Source organism: Sorex araneus, chromosome 2, assembly GCF_027595985.1.
Source record: "Sorex araneus isolate mSorAra2 chromosome 2, mSorAra2.pri, whole genome shotgun sequence".
Lineage (NCBI taxonomy): Eukaryota > Metazoa > Chordata > Mammalia > Eulipotyphla > Soricidae > Sorex > Sorex araneus.
This window is the reverse complement of record NC_073303.1, coordinates 322,367,624-322,377,640: the sequence shown is the minus strand read 5'-3', so window position 1 is coordinate 322,377,640 and position 10,017 is coordinate 322,367,624.

Genomic DNA, 10,017 nt, shown 5'->3' with positions numbered 1-10,017 from the left:
AGCCCCAAACACACAAAGATATATATTGTTTTCTCCAAGGTGCACTGTTGGCCATGATGATGGACACTAACAGAAATTTTATTCGATATAACTTTATTTAAAAAATTCTTTTCTCATCTATGTTTATATGACAACAGTGGCCACTTCTATATTAGTGTGGCAATTCTACCATCATTTATTTGTCCAGGCATGTATAAGATTAAATGAACATTGCAAAAATATTTGCTTCGAGAATTTTGGGAGGAAAATAAAGGTGAATCAATTTCTTCCAGGTGCCACCCTCTTATGATAAGAAGTCAGAAAGAGTTGATGGCCAAACAATCAAGCAGAAGAGTCTTACTCTGGAGAGAATGAATAATCTAGAATCACCATAACAGAGAGGAGGGAAAATCCTGCTGCCAGCTGAATCTGAGGCTCAGTCACAGATGTGCCCTTTGGTCTCAATGAAAAACAACATCTTTATCATCACCTTGCTGTTTTTCTTTATAGCACTGAAGGTGATGATGTAGTATTGAAAAGTCAGGATCCTGGGAGAGACACATGCAGCTGAGTTACTCCAGGAAGGCCTGGCCAACACTAGGTCAATATCTCTGAACCCTAAGCAGGATGAGGACAGACCAAGTCCCCACCCTGCCTAAGACCCAGTTCCCTAGCCACCCACAGCTGTTCTCACCACTTGCCAGAGAAACGTCCTAGCTTCAGGACGGACCTTAGAGAGATCAGAGAGACACTTGCACTTGATTGTCTCAGCTCCCAAGCCCCTGAAGTGAACAGCTGCTTATGCGACATCTCCAAACTCCACAGGGCTGACAGCCCAGAGAAACGACAACTTAGACAGGAAAATTGATTAGAAGCCCACTAAGCTCAAAAAGTGAAAAGAATAACACAGAAGGTCCAGCTTGCACCTAACAGCTCAGAAAATCCTCAGGCCAGGACTTTAGCAACACTATTATGAGATATATGCTGTAAAAAAGCAATATAAAGTAAATTAATTAGTGCCTGCAAAGGCAGAATGCTTAGGGGTATGTGGGAAACTAGGGGCAGAGGTGGAAGGAAGGGAATACTGGTGGTGGTCTTGGAATATTGAATACCTGGAAAAAAATGTATGGTTGACAACTTTGTAAATCATGGTGTTATATATATGGTTTATATATATATAAAGCCTCTGCTCCTCTCGGAGAGCCGGGCAAGATACTACAGGAGCGTATCCCGCCCACACGGCAGAGCCTGGCAAGCTACCCATGCTGTTTTGATATGCTAAAAACAGTAACAACAAGTCTCACAATGGAGATGATACTGGTGCCCGCTCAAGCAAATCAATGAGCAATGGAATGACAGTGATACCGTGATGCAGTGATATTTATCAGCAGCTATTTTAGTACCCATAGTACTAGCACTCATAGGTAAGTGTTTAATCCCCCAGAAAATAGGAAGAATAGGCAAAGGTATGATTGCAGATCATTTTTTATTTTGTTTATCCTGCCACTTATACTAAATGATTTTGCTGGAAAAAATGGAAATTTCCTAAACAGTGATATATGCAAGTGTATCAATCATCTGAAATAACCAGGAATGGCTTTAGGGACCCCTCTGTAAAGTCTGCCAAAAGAAAGCAGTCAAATGTACAATGAAAGTGAACACTTTGGAATTTGAAAAAATAAAAACTTATGAAATATTGTGACTTTGGTCACAAGATTTCTTGAACATGAGAAGTTCAAATTTTACAAAATGAGCATATGTGCCAAGAAAGCAGGTTAAATATAAAATATCAATTAAGGCCTCATTTAAAAAGCAAATAAATAAAAGGTAAATATTGGCAAGGATGCTTGTTGAGCAATGGGAAATGAAGAAAGGTATCAATAATATCAAAGAAGACAGTGTCACTGATCTCACTGGCTGTTAGATAGAGCAGAATAAAACCAGTGTTCTGCTACTAAGACCATTTGCATCATACATGCTCCGTAGCTGACTTTGCTTTGTGGAATGTGGATGTGTCTTCAAAAGTAAGGACTTTGCTGTTCACAACACAAAGGTTCCCAGGAAGTGTGTGTGTATGTGTGTGTATATTCACTCTGGTGATCATGCGAAGGTGATGAATTCACTGGAGCTTGGTATTTTCATTGCCTCACGTCAATCATTCAAACCATCACTTTGGGGAATTTCTGATTAAAGGTAGCCTATCCCATTTTATATAATGTCTCTTTCCAACTAATTCTTTGTGCAAATCCATTCACTTATTCACTCACTCACACACCCAATTGCTCACTATTTCTTTACTATTTAAATAATTGGGCAATAATTCTTGCAATATTCCTGATATAAAGATAATGCCAGGACAACAAACATAAAATTTTAATTCCAACATGGCAAGTTAATTGTAGACATAAGTATACAATTCTATACTTACAAAAGGTCGAACTTTGGAGGAAGCAAAGAAGGGACTGAAAGAGAAAATGGCAAACAAAAGAGCAGCAAATATAAAGGCAGAGTTAAAAGAATCAAGGCACATTTTGTTCTTATACAACACACTGAATTTGGTAATGTAAGGAGTCTGTATCCATGTGTGTATGTGAGAGAGAGAGAGAAGGGAGAGAGAGAAAAAGAAACAGAGATCTTTGTTAACTATGTTATTTAAAGCAATCTTCATCACTAGCAAAGGGGTGGGTGTTGGAATCTTTCAAAGATGCATGGAACTTATCATCACTGGCCAGATGGCCAGGTGGCAGGTCTCCACAAGTGAGCCCACAGTAACTACAGGCGTTAATGGTAGCCATGCTCTCACAAATCCTCTGTGTTCTAAGAATACAAGACAAGGCACGGTCTGCATTTCACAGATTACTGTTAACATCTTACAGATGAAAACTTGGAAAAACTCAAGAGAGGTGCTGACATAATTTACCACAATTTCACAGTGATTCTGTGCTGGAGAGTGGAATGTGGATGAGTCTTTGATCCCTTCAAGTAATCCTATGTCTCAACTGTGCTGCTGCCAAACAACAAGGAGAAAGAGAAGATGCTATAAATAGAAGGCACAATGCTTCTTGATGTGCAGTAAACGTACTAGGATGATGTGATGAGTTTTGGTGTATGTCTCCATGTAGCTATGATTTCTAATGAGAAGGCATGTCACAGTATACTAAACAGAATTTCTGATCAAAGTTAGTTGTTACCTGTGACCTCCTGATTGTGAGACTGAATAAGATGCCTACATATTAATTCTCGACTATTAACCAAAGGTTTGATGGCATGTCAATATTCTGCAAATGTAATTTTGCAGCCAATGCTCAATAACTGAGGGATTACATTTTATGGAATCCATTCACCTTCTCTCTCTTATTTCCCCTCAAATTGTTCACCTTATGTTCAATTTATTGTATTACATCATTTCCATAAGATGTTGTGATGAAATCAGAAAGAAACAGAAAATTCAAAATGACCATTTTATTTTCATAATTAGTAGCTCTGGAAAATGATTTCACAGAACATCTGCCTATTAGTCAAAATACACTTAGGATGTCTCCTTATTTGGGCCGTTCCTTCTTTATGTTTCATTCTTTCATTACTCTCTTCCTCTTTTACTCCAACACACACATATACAGATACACACACACACACACTTACTTTGTGTCTAGGACTGAAGGAAAATTATAGTTATGTGGAGTTATATTAAGGAAATTAAAAATATGCAAAATACTGAGAGAAAATGTAACTATGAAGGGTGAGAGATGTTAATTACACTTACCATGGTGGTCACTTTGCAGTATTTAAAAATATAATATCATTATGCTTACACTTAAATAATATAAACAACCAGGAAGCTTCTAAACTTACAGAATGTTCTAGACCAATCATTAGTTAAAGTTGGACCATGAGCATATAACTTACAGTGTCTGAGCCCCCTCTTTTTTTCTTGCAATTGGAGACATTGGAGTAAATGTTTTTGAATGTCCCTTTCATGCACAGTCTGAACTTTGTATACTAATGGTATGAAGACTGCTTATTTAAGTTGATCCTTTAAGTTGGCTTTTTCTTTGCTCTCTAGCAGCTGGAGATAATTAATTGCAAATAAAAAAAAATTGTCTGGGCCCAGCTTTAGAGATGAGAAACTCTGTCAATGGCATTTCCAGAGCTCTTTAAGATTTATTAGTTATGGAATACAGCAGTCTGGCTTTCCTGAACAAAGGTCCAGGATGGAATCAGAGAAGGGCTTACTTAAGAGGGAGACAACCCACCTGCAAAGAAATGATACTGATTGAAGCAAGGGACTGAACTCCCAGTAATAATTGCCATAGAAAAACTCATAGAAACATAACCCACTAATTAAGCTAAATCTTAAAGTTTTAATTCTGATTTGTGCTAGAGAAAGAAATGGTTTCAATTTCAATTAGTGGAAGAATTTCAGTTGATATTCAAATTTTTCATCTTTCTGCAATAAATTTTATTATACATTATACATATTGAGTATAGACATACTTAACACATTTTCTTAAATAATAGAATAAATCTCTATATTCAAGAGAATGAAATTATATACTGAGACCATTAGAAATATCTGTAAAATTATTTTATGCTATTAACTTTTAGGTTCATAGCAGTAATCTTTTTCCAAACCATTCTTTCACTGACTTACTTTAGCTATAAATAAAGAAGAGGCCCAGCATTTTCTGGCAGTGTTTTTATACAGACATTTAGGAAAAGTGCTAAGTAGCTGTTGGGCATGAAGATGTAAATCTTTTTGCTACAAACTGGGTTCTGCTATTTCACACTTTTGACAGAGTTACCACATAATAATGGGAGGAATATTTTTATTTCTATGTCTCTAGGGAAGTTGGAATGTGAAAATCAAGGAAAACAAGAGAAATTAAAATCAGGAAAACCTGTGGTCATTTGCAAGCCGCCATCACTCACTAATGCAGGAAGCAAACAGAAGAAGCTTCTCCTAATAAATCCAGTCAGGAAAATGTTAGTTCCACCTCTACAGAGATTTATCCTGTCCAGCAACAACTCCAGCACTAAGAAGCACTGTAGCCAGTACAACATACTGGACTCTCATTCTCCTATACGGGATTTCATTTAGAACGTATGCTACCGGGTCCTCTTTCCTCTCTAAAATTTTCCTTTCTGGTTCCTTAGTTTTACCTATGACCTACCATGGTGTGCATTTTGTGAATCATAATTCTTCTATTTCCAAGTAAATTCATTTTGTGGATAAAAATAATGAAATATTATCTAGATCAATAGTGGAAAAAGCAAGTAAGATATAATGAGTTGGTTAGGATTGCATTTCATTATTTTCAATATTTTTAATTTTTTTGTTTGACCTATCCATCCACCTCCATCCCTAAATAATAGCACACCAATTCTAATAGTAGAAATAATGTTTATACATTGGGAATAAAAATAATATTTTTAATATTTTGTACTTAGGCACATTTACAAGATTTTGATATCATTTACATTAGCTGGTGAGAAAGAAGCTGGCATTGACCAAATGTACCTTAATTTGCCTTCTCTTTCATACAAGAAATAGTTTCTAACAGTAGAATAGCAGCTTCCTGCCATCTTATCAATTGGGGTATATCAAATCCATGAATCAACCTCTGGAAGTTCCACTTCCTTACTATTATTTTTTTTACTTTTTTTTTTTTTTTGCTTTTTGGGTCATACCCAGCGATGCACAGAGGTTACTCCTGGCTCTGCACTCAGAAATTAACCCCTGGCGGTGCTCAGGGGACCATATGGGATGCTGGGAATCGAACCGGGGTCGGCCGTGTGCAAGGCAAACGCCCTACCTGCTGTGACTATTGACTCAGAAAGACTTTCTCCTTTAGTCAAGGCTACAGACAAATATGGTCAAGGATGTTTTCTTTTGCTTCATGGGTCAATTTCATGAATATTATTTCTAAACCATAATATTCCCTTTAACAATTTTTAAAAGTACTTTGCTTGAGAAATAAGGACTGCCATAAGTCTCTTCTTCTACAGAAGTTTTATGATCAGAAAGAAAGTCAGCATCAAGTGGCCCTGCACTAAAGAAGACTGATCTGTTGTCTGAACCGTTGGTGTGTCCATTTTTCTTTGTGTGAAGTTACTTATGTTTTAATAATTGCATCATTAGGCTCTGACAAAATTAATCAACATTATTTAAGTTATCATTATATAAACTTTTGCACGATTTTTATGGTTTACTTTCCTAATCTTACTTTGAAGAATGATTTCATCATATAAATTCAAATTGAATGCAATTAGCAAGTATAAAGGAGGGGAAAAAAACCATTTTTCTTCTCCCATCTTGGATTTATTACTAAGGTTTTTTGGAGTAGATTGACAAGAGGCATATAAATAGAAATAAAATACACAAATCTGATTTTGATATTAATTTTTTGTAGCATTACATTTTATTTTATTTATTTATTTTTAATTTTTTTATTGAGTAGCCATGTGGAAAGTTACACAGTTTTCAGGTTTAAGTCTCAGTTATATAATGCTCGAACACCCATCCCTTCACCAGTGCACATATTCCACCACCAAGAATCACAGTATAGCTCCATCCCGTCCCCCCACATCCCTAGCCCCCCCACTACTTCTACCCCCCCTTGCCTGTGTAACTGATAAAATTTCACTTTACTTTCACTTTGATTGCATTCACTATTTCAACAAAACTCACTATGATTGTTTGGAGAGTCTCCCCCCTAAAGTCAGACCTGCTGAAAAGGAAGCATTTGACAATTTGTTTTCCATTGCTGAGAATGAAGAGGTATGAGGTCAAGTGACCGCACCTAGTGGCCTCATGGTTTTGGGTTTCTGTATTTTAGTATTTTAGTAACTAAGTCCAGAGAAATATCTGCCAGAAATTGCATCACTGCAAACTTGCACTTCTCAATTATATTATATTCCACATATGAGTGCAATCTTTCTATGTCTGTCTCTATCTTTCTGACTCATTTCACTCAACATGATACTTTCCATGTTGATCCATTTATATGCAAATTTTATGACTTCGTGTTTTCTGACAGCTACATAGTATTCCATTGTGTAGATGTAGCAGAGTTTCTTTAACCAGTCATCTGTTTTGGGGCACTCTGGTTTTTTCCAGATTCTGGCTATTGTAAACAATGCTGCAATGAACATAGAAATGCAGATGCCATCTCTACTATACCTTTTTGCATCTCCGGGATATATTCCCAAGAGTGGTATTGCTGGGTCAAATGGAAGCTCAATTTCTAATTTTTTGAGAATTGTCCATATTGTTTTTTTTAAAAGGGCTGAACGAGTCGGCATTCCCACCAGCAGTGAAGAAGAGTCCCTTTCACCTCACATCCACGCCAACACTGGTTGTTTTTGTTTTTTGGGATGTGGGCCAGTCTCTGTGGTGTGAGATGATATCTCATTGTTGTTTTAATCTGCATCTCCTCGATGATTAGTGATGTTGAACATTTTCTCGTGTGCCTCTGAGCCATTCAGATTTCTTCTTTGGGAAATTTCTGTTCATTTTATGACCCCATTTTTTGATCGGGTTGGCAGTTTTCTTCTTGTGGAGTTCAACCAGTGCATTGTATATCCTTGATTGATATTAAATTTTATTTAAAATCAACATTTATTAATTTATTTACTAGGAAATTAATGAATAACTAAAGAATTGCATAGGTCAGAAATATTTTATACTATTTCAATAGTGATGAATTATGGATATGTGACACAATAAAAAGATTTGGGACTTTTAAGAACAGAAAACACTTATATGTGGAAACTCTTAAAAAGATGTAAAGTGTTGGGAGAGAAGGGGTGGGGGTGGTGGGAGGGATACTGGGATCATTGGTGGTGGAGAATGGGCACTGGTAGAGGGATGGGTACTCGATCATTGTATGACTGAATCGCAAGCATGAACGTTTGTAAATCTGTAACTGTACCCCACTGTGATTCACTAATAAAAAATTTAAAAAATAAAATAGAATACTAAAAAATGATGTAAAGGTAGAAGAAACTAATGAAAAACAAGGATTATCTTGGCAAAGTTTTTTTAGTGCAGGGTCAGTTGATGCTGACTTTCTTTCTGATCATAAAACTTCTCTAGAATAAGGGATTTATGGCAGTCCTTATTTCTCAGGAATTTCTGTTTTCAATCAGATAAGACTCCTGGGAAGGCTTATTTCTGAATCTGTGCAATGTCAAATGTCTTCAGATCAAAATAACCCTTATGCCAAAGAGCAGGTTTGGGAGTGACAAGTTCTAATCCCTCTCACTAACCGACTTCCTATTCTTCTTAATATGGAAACACTGTTTTTTTCCATTGTAAGTTGTTCTGGATTTCTTTTCCCCTAAGTACTAATTTTCTTTCCTTTACTTTTTTTTCCAGTTCTGTTCCCATATTGCTTAAAAGGGCTTCTTTCTCGAAAATACTGTTCAATGCTTACTGAGATCCCATAGAAATGACATATTATTTCCAAATATATGAGAATACACCTAATACAGAATGAATATTTCTTGTGACCTGGTTCTCCACAGAGAGCTTACATTTCAAGGATATGATACTTGCCATTATTAGTCTCTTCATCAATTCAAAATTTTAAAAATGCTCCACTTGGACCTACCCGCTGTGCTATCGCTCCAGCCCCTAATATATATATAGAAAGTAAAAAACAGTATTTGGAAATGCAAGGTTTCAATACAAGTTAAGGAATGATATTGCCTCTTTTACTGACTTAAGTCTTAAAGGATCAGATTCTCACCTCTTTCTTAATGTTGTAACTAGGTATCCTCACTAGGTATCTAAATGTATTGTCTATACTCTGGATCATCTAGAAATTAAATGCTTCCATACACTTCATTTTTCTCTACCCCCTAATTTTGGACATCTAACATTATATTTTCAGTAACATGGGGATTCACATTAGAATTATTCTTTTCTTATTGAATCACCGTGAGAGATAGTTACAAAGCTTTCATGTTTGAGTTTCAATCATACAATGATCAAACACCCATCCCTCCACCAGTGCACATTTTCCACCACCAATGTCCCCCATTATCCCTCCCCGCCCCATCCCATCCTTCTCCCTGCCTCTATGGCAGACAATTTGCCTCTTATTCTCTCTCTACTTTTGCAATAAAGACACCGAGAGGCCATCGTGTTTGGTTCTTTATCTACTTTCAGCACACATCTTCCATCCTAAGCCTTCCCTCCAAGTGAATCCTCTAGAAGTATTCTTGATTGCCTTGATATGCTTACTTTTTTGTGTCTTGCTTCCTTTTTCTTGTTTGCAATGCTAAAGCTTCCCAAATTTAATCCCTGGAGACAATATTATTTAACATTCTATTTTTATACATTAGATTACGTTCTGGCATGTACTGCATAAATACTTATTAAATGACTTGACTAACTGAGCTAACCAAACACATAAATGAGGTAACTTTAGAACCAAATGCAAGTTAATTCTTCTCTAGAAATGTCTTCAATATTTTTCACACATTCAAGGCATTTGTAAGCAACAAGAACTACATTCAAGAGACTTAGGACCCCAATACAAAAATATTACTTGAAGTTCTTCTTTAGAAAAAAAAATTTGGTGTTAACGTTGCCCATAATGTCTTATGGTGAATGAAACAAGGGTGATGGTCATTTCTTTGTTAATCATTCTCACATAGTATTTCATACTAAAGAAAGTTATAATATTTGTTATTGCAAAAGTTATTTCATCTCTTTGTTGTTAAGTTTCCTCCCTACCTAGTCAACCCACCTCATCTCTCTCTGTCTCTCTCTCTCTCTCTCACACACACACACAAACATACACACACATGCACACATACGCACACACACAGTACTTTTTTCTTCTGAATAAGTCATTTGTCCAACTATTTGAGTACAAATAGCAGGGTTTCATCATTTTGATATTTTAAGAATAATTGTTATTCTCTTAACTTGCATAGACTAAAATGCAGTTCTTTTGTGCAGTTCTGATGTTTAAGATTTTTACATCTAACATAACATTCAGCATGCATATTTTATCACCCCTCTCCCAT